Source organism: Pelodiscus sinensis, chromosome 3 (genome assembly GCF_052426305.1).
Source record: "Pelodiscus sinensis isolate ZL-2025 chromosome 3, ASM5242630v1, whole genome shotgun sequence".
In the NCBI taxonomy this organism is placed as follows: Eukaryota; Metazoa; Chordata; order Testudines; family Trionychidae; genus Pelodiscus; species Pelodiscus sinensis.
In genome coordinates this window covers 137,931,686-137,946,339 of record NC_143054.1, presented here as the reverse complement: position 1 = coordinate 137,946,339, position 14,654 = coordinate 137,931,686, and the positions used below count along the sequence as shown (strand labels likewise).

At 41.9% G+C, this 14,654-nt stretch overlaps 1 long non-coding RNA gene across 1 annotated transcript; it reads left to right on the top strand.

Moving 5' to 3' along the window:
- The first annotated feature begins 757 nt into the window (after positions 1–757).
- On the top strand, positions 758–9,171 carry LOC142827655 (uncharacterized). The gene is made up of 4 exons (XR_016349056.1): positions 758–1,582; positions 1,747–1,897; positions 2,076–2,226; positions 8,893–9,171. It is a non-coding gene; the product is annotated as an uncharacterized LOC142827655 (long non-coding RNA).
- Positions 9,172–14,654: the final 5,483 nt, after the last annotated feature.

Here is a 14,654-nt window from a genome sequence, read left to right as displayed (position 1 = left end):
GTGGTAAGCATTGCCTTTGGGGGTTGATGCTCTGTCATGAGCTGGTTGGGCTAAATGTGGTAGGCTTTGTGTGTGTGGTGGTTTCCTTGACTGGTGCTTGATCGTGGGACGGTTTGTCCATGTGTTGCTCATTTTGAATGGTGTCTAATGGGAGTGCTTTGTTACAGGTGGATCTTGAAGAGGTGCCGGGATAGGGGGTAAGGCTTTGAGCTGGGCCTCCTTCCTCTTGCCACCATCCTTCCACCAAAGCCAGGCAGAGGGGAAACTGAGGAAGCGGCCAAGAGGAGCTTGCCTTGGAAAGCGGTGATACGACCTGTGGTAAGCATTGCCTTTGGGGGTTGATGCTCTGTCATGAGCTGGTTGGGCTAAATGTGGTAGGCTTTGTGTGTGTGGTGTTATTTCCTTCACTGGTGCCGGTTCCTGGGACGGTTTGTCCATGTGTTGCTCATTTTGAATGGTGTCTAATGGGAGTGCTTTGTTACAGGTGGATTTTGAAGAGGTGCCAGGATAGGGGGCAAGGCTATGAGCTGGGCCTCCTTCCTCTTCCCAGCAGCCTTCCACCAAAGCCAGTCAGAGGGGAAACTGAGGAAGCGGCCAAGAGGAGCTTGCCTTGGAAAGCAGTGATAGGACCTGTGGTAAGCATTGCCTTTGGGGGTTGATGCTCTGTCATGAGCTGGTTGGGCTAAATGTGGTAGGCTTTGTTTGTGTGGTGTCATTTCCTTCACTGCTGCCGGTTCCTGGGACGGTTTCTCCATGTGTTGCTCATTTTGAATGGTGTCTAATGGGAGTGCTTTGTTACAGGTGGATCTTGAAGAGGTGCCAGGATAGGGGGTAAGGCTTTGAGCTGGGCCTCCTTCCTCTTACCACCAGCCTTCCACCTAAGCCAGGCAGAGGGGAAACTGAGGAAGCGGCCACGAGGAGCTTGTCTTGGAAAGAAGTTATAGGACCTGTGGTAAGCATTGCCTTTGGGGGTTGATGCTCTGCCATGAGCTGGTTGGGCTAAATGTGGTAGGTTTTGTGTGTGGTGTCATTTCCTTCACTGGTGCTGGTTCCTGAGACGGTTTGTCCATGTGTTGCTCATTTTGAATGGTGTCTAATGGGAGTGCTTTGTTACAGGTGGATCTTGAAGAGGTGCCGGGATAGGGGGTAAGGCTTTGAGCTGGGCCTCCCTCCTCTTGCCACCATCCTTCCACCAAAGCCAGGCAGAGGGGAAACTGAGGAAGCGGCCAAGAGGAGCTTGCCTTGGAAAGCGGTGATACGACCTGTGGTAAGCATTGCCTTTGGGGGTTGATGCTCTGTCATGAGCTGGTTGGGCTAAATGTGGTAGGCTTTGTGTGTGTGGTGGTTTCCTTGACTGGTGCTTGATCGTGGGACGGTTTGTCCATGTGTTGCTCATTTTGAATGGTGTCTAATGGGAGTGCTTTGTTACAGGTGGATCTTGCAGAGGTGCCAGGATAGGGGGTAAGGCTTTGAGCTGGGCCTCCTTCCTCTTGCCACCAGCCTTCCACCAAAGCCAGGCAGAGGGGAAACGGAGGAAGCAGCCAAGAGGAGCTTGCCATGGAAAGCAGTGATAGGACCTGTGGTAAGCATTGCCTTTGGGGGTTGATGCTCTGTCATGAGCTGGTTGGGCTAAATGTGGTAGGTTTTGTGTGTGGTGTCATTTCCTTCACTGGTGCTGGTTCCTGGGATGGTTTGTCCATGTGTTGCTCATTTTGAATGGTGTCTAATGGGAATGCTTTGTCACAGGTGGATTTGGAATTGGTGCCAGGATAGGGGGCAAGGTTTTGAGGTGGGCCTCCTTCCTCTTGCCACCAGCCTTCCACCAAAGCCAGGCAGAGGGGAAACGGAGGAAGCAGCCAAGAGGAGCTTGCCATGGAAAGCAGTTATAGGACCTGTGGTAAGCATTGCCTTTGGGGGTTGATGCTCTGTCATGAGCTGGTTGGGCTAAACGTGGTAGACTTTGTGTGTGTCTGTGTGTCAGTGGTGTCATTTCCTTCACTGGTGCTGGTTCCTGGCACGGTTTGTCTATGTGTTGCTCATTTTGAATGGTGTCTCATGGGAGTGCTTTGTTATAGGTGGATCTTGAAGAGGTGCCAGGATAGGGGGTAAAGCTTTGAGCTGGGCATCCTTCCTCTTGCCACCAGCCTTCCACCAAAGCCAGGCAGAGGGGAACCTGAGGAAGCGGCCAAGAGGAGCTTGCCTTGGAAAGTGGTGATAGGACCTGTGGTAAGCATTGCCTTTGGGGGTTGATGCTCTGTCATGAGCTGGTTGGGCTAAACGTGGTAGACTTTGTGTGTGTCTGTCTGTCTGTCTGTGTGTGTTGTCATTTCCTTCGCTGGTGCTGGTTCCTGGGACGGTTTGTCCATGTGTTGCTCATTTTGAATGGTGTCTAATGGGAGTGGTTTGTTACAGGTGGATCTGGAAGAGGTGCCAGGATAGGGGGCAAGGCTTTGAGCTGGGCCTCATTCCTCTTGCCACCAGCTTTGCACCAAAGCTAGGCAGAGCTGAAACTGAGGGAGCTTTTCAACCTATGTCTTATCTGTCCCTTTCCTAATGTTTTCCAATTTTCTGTTAGCTTTTTTGAGTGCTACTGCACATTGAACAGACTTTCAAATAAGCATCCAAAATAATTTGAATATATTTTTTTTTGTGCAACATCTGATTAGGTGGGTAACCACCTAAGTGACAGGATGGTTCAACACTGGAATAAATTGCCTGTGGAGGTTGAGGAGTCTCCATCCTTGGAGTTATTTAGGAGCAGGTTAGATATACATCTATCAGTGGTGGTCTCCATGGTACTGGGTCCTGCCTTGAGGGCAGAGGTCTGGACTTGATGACCTCTCGAGCCTCCTTCCAGTTCTAGTAGTTTATAATTCTATGATTGATTTAGAAGCCCTCGTTTTGTATGTATAGTAGAGATGCTTCTCAGAAAGTATTATTTTGTATTAATCAACCCTGAGTTTCATCTTCCATTTTGTCACCTAGTCACCCAGTTTTGTGAGATCCCTCTTATCCTATGTGGTGAGGAATACTCGACCCCCTATAAGCCTGATGAGGAGGAACTATCCCACATTCATTGGTGAGAGGAGCCAAACTTGTCCCATCCTCTCTTGCTGAGATCAGAGGAACGGGAGAGGCAGTATAAGAGGGAGGCCCTCCAGTTTAGTTGAGCTGGCACCAGACATCTCTATATTGCTGTGAAACTGTGGATTATCAACCAAACTGTGTAGTACCTATCACTGGAAGAGACTGACTGTGGAGAAGAGTTGTTTTGGCTGAGGTCTGCCATATATTCTGAGATACTGAGGACCCTATTGACTGTAGAGCTACACCAAGGAAGTGTGGGGGAAGTTAGTTTCCTAGATATTCTCTGATCTTTCAGAAAAGACCCTGAGAGTCAGGCATTAGTTTGTTTACCTGGCCAAGAAATGAATTAGCATGTTGGGGTGACTTCCCTCCTGACCCTCTGGCAGGTCCAGTTACCACTATTAGGGCCCTGAACTAGATCTTGGGGAACCTGCTGCTAAACCCATCCTTGGGGTGGCATCCTACTCATCCTAGACCAGAAAGCCTTAGTGTCTTGTCTCTGATGTTTTGGTCTCCCCTACCCAGAAGGTCAGAGCCCTTGGAGTTTCAGTTGCAGTCTTCCCTGAAGTCTCTTGCCTGTCTCAGAGGGCTAGAGCTATAGACTGGAGATTATTGCCTCCCTCAGCTAAGAAGGTGGACAATTGATTGTGCTGCACTGCTCTGACCACAGGGCCAGAGCCATATCCTGCTAACTCACTGCTTACTGAGTCACGTAGTGACATGGAGTAGCCTTTCTCCAAGCCTGATTGAGAGGGACAACTAGAGAACCACTATACCCCATGACTGCTTAGTTTGTTGAAGAGCTTTTGGTGAGGGACCATGTCAAAGGCTTTCTGAAAGTCCAGGGACACTACATTCACCAGATCACCTTTGTCCACGTGTTTCTTGACCCATTTAAAGATTTGTGAAGCATGATTTCATTTTACAAAAGCTGCATTGACTATCACCCGACATCACATTGATCTGTGTCTGATAATTCTCTTCCTTGCTGTAGTTTCAACCGTTTTACCTGATACTCAGGCTAGGCTTACCAGCGTGTAAATGACCAGGATTGTCTTGGGGGGGGAGTCTTTTAAAGAAAATCAGCATTTCATTAGCTGTCCTCCAGTCATCTGGGACAGAGTCTGATCTAAGTGATACATTACACTGCACAGTTAATAGTTCTGCAGTTTTATATTGAAGTTCATTCAGAACTCTTGATTGAATGCCATCTGATCCTGGTGACTTATTACTGTATAATTTATCAATTTGTTCCTACACCTACTGATACCTCAGACTTGGACAGTTCCTCAGATTTGTCACCTAAAAAAGAATGGCTCAACTGTGGGAATCTCCCTCATTCCCTCCTCAGTGACGACTAATGCAAAAATTCAGTTAGACAAGGCCATTGCAAGAAAGCTGTCTCAAATCCTCTTTTAGCATTTTGATTGTCCAGTGCAGGGGTCAGCAACCTGTGGCCCACCAGGGCTGTCTGCTGATAGGTCATGAGACACTTTGTTTACATTGACTGTCCATGGGCATGGCCCTCTTTGACCCTTGACTTATCTGAGTTTGTTCCTTTGTTTTCCTTAGTGTAGGTTGTTTCTTTTGCCTTTTAAATAAACATAGCTAAATTTGTAAATAAACAAGAGTAAAAGCTTTCAGCAAACAGACACACAAATACATAAATAAATGGTTTGGGGCCAAACAACTTTTAAATCAACACAATGTAATTGCCCATTCCTGTTTTCCTCCTTCCTTACCTCTCCAATTTTTCCATTGAACTAAAGACCATTATTTGCTCAGCTATACCCATGATGCATTGTTTTCTGATCAGTGGATATTACTGTATTGTTTTGTCTCAGCACTATTTATTGTAGTAGCAGAGGCAGGATTCATGACTTTGTTGATGCCAAAGGGTCCATCAATTTTCACCTTCTAATACAGAAGAAAACTATTCACTTTTTTATTCAGTTATAGGAGTGCAGAAAACTATAATCACCCAACCATTTGTAACTAATCTGATGTAGCCATTCAAAATAAGACCGGTTTTCTAAAATAAATTTGTGCAATATTTAGTTCTAAACAAGCAATTCTCAGAGGTTTCTGGCATTCTTATTTATTTATTACATTTCTTTAATGATACATAGTAAAAGCTTTTATCTTAAAATTATTTTTGAATTACAGAACTGATATGATGCAAAGACAGTTGGGCCCTGATCCAGCTATTACACACTCATGCATGTGTAACCCACACACCTACTGGTTCACTGCCCCCATGTAGTGAAACTTAGTCCATTTACAGAGAGAATGAGTTTGCTATACAGCCATAGCTGAGCCACAGCTGAGTTTTAGTTCCGGCTGTTGAGGCTCATGTACTATGCTCCTGATGTCACAGGTTTGGTTCCCCCTGCCAACATTACACATGCAATTAATTTTAAACACGAGTAGCTCCACTGAAACAAATTAACTTTAAGCATATGAATAGTTCATCAGCCACATACCTATGTGTTTTGCTGGATTTGCTTTAAGGAGAAGTTGGCTATGAAAATTCTGTGATAAAGATAGCAAGTGTGTGAGAAAATATGGTTTCCAAGTCTACTGAATGAGAAGGAAGCAGAGAACTGGGGGACCAGTTTTGTGAGATTCTAGTCTAATTAACATTAAACTATAGATGTTTTACAGAGATCATTAGGCATCTCTCCAGAGAGAGTCAGTATCTCATAGGGCCTAGCCTGAAGTTAGGTCTTTGGAAAGCTGTATCATGAAGATTTTAATTGACATGACTTGATCTGTCTTCAGGCAGCCAGATCTTTCAGAATGATCAGACCCTCACAGGGGTGGTCTTCACAACCAAAAACAACTGGTAATAATTCGAGAATGTATGTTTTTAGATAACTTACAGGATGAATCAGTATTGATTGCTACTGAACTGTATACTATAAACATTTTCAGGCACCTGTTTCAAAAACTGTCTTGCAGCCCAGAGTTCTCGGGATATAATTTTTCTCAAAAGGCCAACTATGACTTTAATTAAATGAGTAGTCCTTAGAAACTAAGACTCTCATCTCAAATCCTACATTACCAACACTCCTAGCTATCTCCGAGATACTACCGACTTCCTGAGAAAATTACAAAACATCTGTAACCTCCCTGATAACACCATCCTTGCCACCATGGACGTAGAAGCTCTCTACACCACTATTCCACATGAAGATGGATTACAAGTGATTAGGCTATGGCTATGTCTAGACACTATGGCTATGTCTAGACTGGCATGATTTTTCAGAAATGTTTTCAACGGAAAACTTTTCTGTTAAAACCATTTTTGGAACAGAGCGTCTAGATTGGCATGGACGCTTTTTCTGCAAACGCACTTTTTGCGGAAAAGTGTCCGTGGCCAATCTAGATGCGTTTTTCCGCAAAAAAGCCCCTATTGCCATTTTCGCGATAGGGGCTTTTTTGTGGGAAAACAAATCTCAGCTGTCTACACTGGCCCTTTTGCGCAAAAGGATTTTTGCCTGAACGGGAGCAGCATAGTATTTCTGCAAGAACACTGACAATCTTACATGAGATCGTCAGTGCTTTTGCAGAAATTCAAGCGGCCAGTGTAGACAGCTGGCAAGTTTTTCTGGAAAAGTGGCTGATTTTCCAGAAAAACTGGCCAGTCTAGACACAGCCTATCCCAGAGGTTACCACAGCTAATCTGGTAGCAGATATATGTAACTTTGTTCTCACCCACAATTGTTTCCAATTTGGGGGCAACTTGTACCTCTAGATCAGTGGCACAGCCATGGGTACCTCCATGGCCCCACAGTACGCTAACATCTTTATGACTGACTTAGAACAATGTTTCCTCAAATCCCGTCCCCTATGATCACTCCTTTATTTACGCTACATCGATGACATCTTTATGATCTGGACCCATGGTCAGAAACACTGGCCGCATTCCACAGAGACTTTAACAACCTACACCCCACCATCAATCTCAGTCTGGACCATTTGACACGAGACATCCAGTTCCTAGACACCACAGTACAAATCACTGATGGCAAAATGAATACCACTCTCTACAGAAAACACACTGACTACTACATTTACCTACATGCTTCCATCCAGGACACACCATATAATCCATCATCTATAGCCAAGCCTTTAGATACAACCGAATCTGCTCCTATCCCATTCACAGAGACCAAAAACTTCAAGAGCTCTACCACGCATTTGTAAAACTCAATTACCCACTGTGGGAAATAAAAAAAAAAAACAAATTGAAAGGGCCAGATGAATACCCAGAAACCATCTAGGTCAAGATAGGCCCAAGAAAACCAACAATAGAACACCACTTGTCATCAACTATAGCTCCCAACTTAACCCTCCCCCCTTCCCCAATGCGTTACCAATAACCTTCAATCTATCCAGGCTGAGGGCCAATTCTCCTATCTTTTTAGAGGATTTTCTTAACTTGGAGCCAGTCTTTATGCTCCTAGAATTTTTGCTGAACTCAATGGGAGTTTTTGATGCAGAAGGATGTCCTTGCATAGGACACAGAGATGGAAAATTAATGAACACATATGGTGAATCCTTAAACAGAAAATTTTGTGAGTTGCGTCCTTGTGAACAGACCATGGAGTGCCCAAGGGCACTATTAAAAATGTTTACAAAGTTGCTTCATTTTTCAGTCTAGAATAAAGGTTTTACCTTAGGGCTACATTCCCTGACATTTGGTTTTCTTTATTAATTCTGCTTGATTTATGTACTTGCTCTTCAGTATCTTTATTTAGCATTTATATGCTTTCTTGAGTACTCTTTTAATGGCTAGTGAAAATGTTCTCTTTTAAAGGAGTCTTCCCAAGTAATTGTGCTGTGCCTGTAAAAACACAACACCCAACATAATTTCAATAGTGTCTTGAAGCTTTCTGCACCAAGACTGAATTCAGTTCACTAAAACAGGAAGTTTTGACAAGAAAACAGGAACTTCTCTTAACATCTCTGCCTATGTGATTCCAACTACATCTTTTGTCAATTTTCAGCTATCACATTACATTTCCTCTGCCCTAACTCATTTTTTTAATCAGAGTAAAATCCACCTCCTTTCATCTTTGAGTTATACTGATTGGCATACTTCAGAGATGCTCCCATCATACCCTTCTACACCTTGTAATAAAGACACTTGAATTTGATTAAAACCTAGAATCTAATCATGAATTAATTTTCTAATCTTTGTGTAGAAAGTCAAGTCTGATCCAGGTCATATTTTGCAGATTCAAATACCCTTCTGTAAACAAAGATTGGATCAAATTTATAATATTTCACTGCATGGATAAGGCTAATTGTATCAGATAGGATAGGACATTAAATACAGAAATTAGTTTGTAATTTGTTTTTAAAAGTTGATATTGGAAAATACATACAAAGATTAAATATTCTTGACCTGACAGGTTTACAATCTAATTTAAGGAAATTACCAAATGAGTGAAAGAAGCAATAGGAGGTAAGGAAAATGAAGGTAGCAGCAATACAGTGATATGGTTATATATGCGTCAAACTTACTTTGTATGAAGGTATTAATATGAATCATTGAAAGGTCTGTTTGCATAGAGGGTTGCTGAGGAGATGGCCTCTTGACCTAGCCTGTATTAATTAGTTAATATCTTGAAAATACCAGTGCAGAAGTGGAGCTCAGACACAAATCTCAGGCCTGCTTCTGCTTCCAAAGAGCTCCTGGAACATGAGTGTCTTTTAGCCAACCCAACTTATTGTTCCTTAAGATGTATTTCAAAGCTCTGCATCTGAGCTGACTTTTCATGTTTCCTGGATTCCTAGATTCCTGGATGTTTCCTGGATGTTTCCTGGATTCGTGGGGGACAAGCATTTTCAGGCCAGCCTGACACAAGAAGACCTGGGAGTGACTGCACATTTTACAATACCTAAGGCCAGCCTTGATTCTGCCTTAGGCACAGTTATGTTGTCAAACTTTGTATAGTTGTTTCTGAAACTCAGTTTTCCAGACTGATGAATAAAATGTATGTTAAAAAAATACATTTCTTGCTCAGGAGAGTATAATTATACTTGGGGTTTTTGTTTTTTTGCTTCTGTAACTGTACTCACTTATTAAACTTAGTAAATCAATACATTGCTAATGTTTCAAATTCACACTTGGTAAGAGGAAACTCCAGGCATTTGAACAATTATTTTCATCTTTTACATCAGAAAACTCCAGAAGAAATAATCTGACAAACCCTTGGCAGTGTATAGGGAATATTACCATCAAGCCAAGTTGCTTGTTTCTTTTTTTCAGAATAGAGAAGAATGTAATCTAGACCACCATCTCAGCATTCAGATGATATTTCTCAGTTAAAGAGAAGGGATGCATGAATTACAAATACTATTATACCTACCACAGCAGGCTACTGGATTTAAAAAATGTTTCCTTGTAACAAAACAGTATGTATGAGATCACTACTTATCTATAGCTAAATAGGCTGATGACAATGGTTTCAGATACTCAGTTGGTCTAGTAAAATTTTTTGACTAGCCTCCAGAGCTTATTTTGGAGTAAATGATTGAGAATGATGTCATGAGAGCCTTCCCCCTGTGCCAACAAAGTTTTCTCTGAACATACTCAGTGAAGTCATCACAACTATATTGTTACAAGGAGTCACCAGAAAGTGCAGTTACATATAATCCTACAAGCCTTGTTTAATTTGAATGTACCGGCAGTTAGATCTTTGAAGAAACACTGTGTTGCTTGTGGCTCAACTCATTTTAGAAGCTGATGCCTTTCAGAAGTGAAGTTTACCCTTTGATGCATATTTTCTTACTTTCAGAGCTGCTGCCTACAGGCTAGCCAAAGAAATGAAGATCTACATTTTCAGAAGTGACTAGGAATTTGTGTGTACCTCAGCAGTTTGTGGTTGTCCATGTTGAGACACTTTAAAGCGATCAGATTTACAGAGGGCTAGTTCTCAGAACCCCATGAAAGTCAGGCCTTGTCACTTTTGAAAATTTAGGCCAGTTGTCATATGGCATCAAAAAGAAGTTACAGCAAGGTGATCAAAATATGGGTTGTCTCTTGACTGGCCAGTTTTTCCAGAAAATCAGCCGCTTTGCCAGAAAAACTTGCCAGCTGTCTACACTGGCACCTTGAATTTCCGCAAAAGCACTGACAGTCTCATGTAAGATTGTCAGTGTTGCAGAAATACTATGCTGCTCCTGTTCGGGCAAAAGTCCTTTTGCGCAAAAGGGCCAGTGTAGACAGCCCAGATTTGTTTTCTGCAAGAAAGCCCCGATCGCAAAAATGGCCATCAGGGCTTTTTTGCGGAAAAGCGCAGCTAGATTGGCACGGACGCTTTTCCGCAAAAAGTGCTTTTGCAGAAAAGCATCCGTGCCAATCTAGACGCTCTGTTCTGCAAATGCTTTTAACAGAAAACGTTTCCGTTAAAAGCATTTCCAGAAAATCATGCCAGTCTAGACGTAGCCATGGTGAATAGGAATGCCACAAGGAAACACGCCATACCATGTTGTGCTGAAGAATCATGGTATACCACTTGCTTTTAAACAGCTCTGCAGACACTGCTCTAATTTTATTCAGTTTGTTTATATACAAGGTACAAGAGTAGATGCAAAGTTTCAAGTTTGATTGTTGGCTAGAGAGCCCCTCTCAGAACAAACACAAAAGAGAAAGGGATATTCTTCTATGGGCCGAAACATGTGTATCTTTTAGTAATTTAGGGTATGTCTACACTTGCACCCTAGTTCGAACTAGGGATGCAAATGTAGGCATTCGAAATAGTCAATGAAGCAGGGATTTCATGAAGTATGATCGTGCCAGCCTGTTACTCCAATCAACAGCTGTTTCGAAAGTGAAAGTGCACACCTGTATATGTTTAAAAAATGAGTAACGTGAGTTCTAACCAAGGGGTTTGGTTTGAACTAACGCATCCTGGTGCGTACTTTCACTTTCGAAACACCTGTTGATCGGAGTAATGTGCCAGCGAGATCCTGCTAATGAAGCACAGGATACTTAAATCCCCACTTCACTGACTATTTTGAATGCTACATTTGCATCCCTAGTGTGATTTAGGGTGCAAGTGTAGACAAAGTATACCCTTAGCTATGTTCTTGCACAACACTATAACAAACACAATCCTCCTCTGACAAAAGGGCCCATTTTTTTCTGAACCAGTGCAGCTAGACACAAATATTACACAGCAACTGTTAATTCCTCTGCAGTCATCCCTCTGTGACTGGATGACAGTGCTTTAGAGACTCCACTGTTCCCCAGCCACCAGAAATGGGCCTTTAAGTCCATAGGCAATATCAAAAAGGGGAGCAGTCAGTCTGCTCTAGCTTATAGTCAGGTTACTAATGAGGCATACACACTGACTTAAGTCAAGATTGTATCTTGCCCTCTCTAGTTGTGTGTGCTCTTTGGCTAGAGTAAAATTGAGGAGGGGAGTTAGTGTTTTCAAGTCTCTACATTATTTTTGTTTTTTTGAAGTCCCAGGCACAGAAAGCATGTGATTAGAGGATCTGAGCATTCAATTTTTTAAAGTAGTTTCTAGCCATCCTAGCTGTGGGGGAAATCTTGAAAATGTGACCCAAGTGTACACTAAAGACCCAGAAATCAGAAGGCAAATAAAAAACACCAACTTTAATTTTTGTAAATCTAATTTTTAAGCCCATTTCTCATGATCATGAGGGTTAGCCAGCATCTTGGGGACTAAGGGATTAACTAAGGGGACTAAGGTAATCCAGGTGGCAGTCAGCCAATAGAAATGTAGGTAGGAATTTCAAACTGGGACAAAGAACTTTTGGGGTTTTTCCCTCCTTGGTCCTGGGTAGTTTCTCTCCATCTACTGAGGGGGAAAGACAGAATGTCTCTCTCCAAGAATAGACTCTTCACAGTCTGTAAGTAGGTTAAAGTTTAGATAAATCCATTAGGTTTTATTGTTTTTTTGCTTTGGGAAATGGGATCTGATCTCTGTGCATTGAAAAATGGGTTTTGTTCTCCTTTGTAACTAAGTTCCTGGCCCATGGTAAATTTTTCCTCCATGAGTATATTATTTTGTTACTTGTCCATCTAGTCATTATGCTTGCAACAGGAATATTGTGGTGCTAATAAAATTTCTTTCTCTTTCCTTTTTATTAACCTGGTATTGGTTAATGGTTGTGTCCTGGTTTGTACTTTAGGGGTGAGATTTCCCAAGTAGTCTCTCCCTGGTTTCTTTAGCATTATTTGGGTAGTGGCAGTGGATTTTATCCCCTCAATCTAGGTTTTTAAGATATTGGGGGAAAGCTTTATGCCAAAGCCGGGTAGATAAGACTTTGGGGTACTTTTGCTGGCCCCCACTTCTGCATTTATCATGCCAGAATGGGGAAGGAGCCATGACACCATTAAATAGTTTTGGGGACCTGCATCATGATCTTTACAATCTTTGAATTTGGCAATATCATTGTAGGCTCACCTGCAGTTGCAATAATTGACAAGTCTCTGTTTTAAAGTTGAGGCTCTCATGTAAAAAGGTAAATAGTAAAGAATCAGGAGCAATGTTGGTTACTTCTAACTTCACAAGAGGAACATTAACAGTGTAAGAAACAACATCTCTCTTGTTATCTCTAAAATTATACTCGTATGCTTTCTCTTTTACGGTAGGGTTTCTGCCTAGACATTTCCATTGCCCCTACAGTCTGGCTTCCTTTTATGGATTTAAAGAAATAGGACACATATTTGTAGAAGCTGCCTTCAACAGAATTTTTTGTTAACATATAAAGTGGTGTCAGCTGTAAAGAACTACTTATGATCCTGAACTTTGGCAGTCATCTATGAGAAGTTAGATCTGTTTAACTGCATTGATTTTAAATGGCTCCTTATTAAAGACACACACAAATTCAGGTTAACCTTGATTAAACTTGCTTAGATTCCACCAGTAGACAACCAAAGTAAGCCAAACAGAATTAAGCACGGATTAAATTAATTTAAATGCATCTCTGTCAAGGGCTTGCATCAGTTTAAAGAGATCAATGTAAAATCAATTGAGATAAGTAGGAGCCACTTTTCTCATATAGAGAAGGCTTACGTAACTATACTGAAAGGCATATGCAGTAACCACTCTAATTTAGTTTAGCTAAAAAACACAAGGTAAAGCTGTTGAATTATTTATCAAAACAGGGACAGCTGAAGAGTAGTGTCCTTGCTGTCTCTCTTTAAATACTTACCTTCTCATGGTTTGGTAACCCAGAATTATGCTTCCATAAGTTTTCTTCTTAGATTTACCACATTTGTAGAGTCCCCGACTACATTGAGACTGGCATGATTTTCCACAAATGCTTTTAATGGAAAAGTTTTCCGTTAAAAGCATTTGAGGAAAAGAGCGTCTAGATTGGCATGGACGCTTTTCCGCAAAAGCACTTTTTGTGGAAAAGCATCCGTGCCAATCTAGGCGCACTTTTCTGCAAAAAAAGCCCTGATTGCCATTTTCGCGATCGGGGCTTTTTTGTGGAAAACAAATCTGGGCTGTCTACACTGGCCCTTTTGCACAAAAGGACTTTTGCCCGAACAGGAGCAGCATAGTATTTCTGCAAGAACACTGACAATCTTACATGAGATCGTCAGTGCTTTTGCGGAAATTCAAGGTGCCAGTGTAGACAGTTGTCAAGTTTTTCTGGAAAAGTGGCTGATTTTTCAGAAAAACTGGCCAGTCTAGACACAGCCCCAGAGAGAGCCCATACGCAACATTATCTTTCAGTGTAGTACAGTGTATGGAGTTGGCCTAGCATCTGATAAGCGGAAGGACTTTGAAACTAACAGACTTGAGGTACATCTAGACTGCAGAGTTTTTCCGGAATAACTTGAGTATCTCAGAAAAGATCTGCCACATCCAGGGAACACAACTGCTTTTGCTTAAAAAAAAAAAAAAAAAAAAATCAGAAAAGCGGGCGTGTTTTTTCGGCATCCCTCATTCTACAAGGAAGAAGGGATGTTTCAAAAGAGGGTTTTTTTCTGACAATTGGCCCAGTGTAGATAGACCAAATGTCTGAAAAGCTTCTTTCTGAAAAAAAGCGGAAAAAGATACGCAAATTGTGCTTTGCAATTTGCGTAACTTTTTCCAACTTTTCTTTGTGGTCTAGACACAGCCTTGTAGGCTACAGAAAGAGGGTCAGGAAGAGAGGAGGCCGAAGCAAGAGAGTCCTGCCAACCCTACGTAGACTGCCTTATGGTGTCAAGTAAAGTTCTTTCCAACACTGAAACAATACATTTAGTCTGAGATTTATTTAATTTTTTTAAATTTATTTTATCATCCTGGGTCCTTATATAACTGATTCTGAAACCAAATAAAATATCTCAAATACGTATTTAGTTCAAGCACAGCTATTAGACTTGAAGAAAGAATTAATACAGGAGGTTAGACAAGTTAATCACAGTTGCCCCTTCTACCCTTATAATCAATGAAACTATTAAAAATGAAGAACATGAATAAAATTCAACACTATGAAGAGGTATTGTGATAGTCACTCGGTGCTCCAGTCAGGACTCAGGGCCACACATTGCCCTGAAGTGGACTTGAAGGGCAAGTCCACAACAT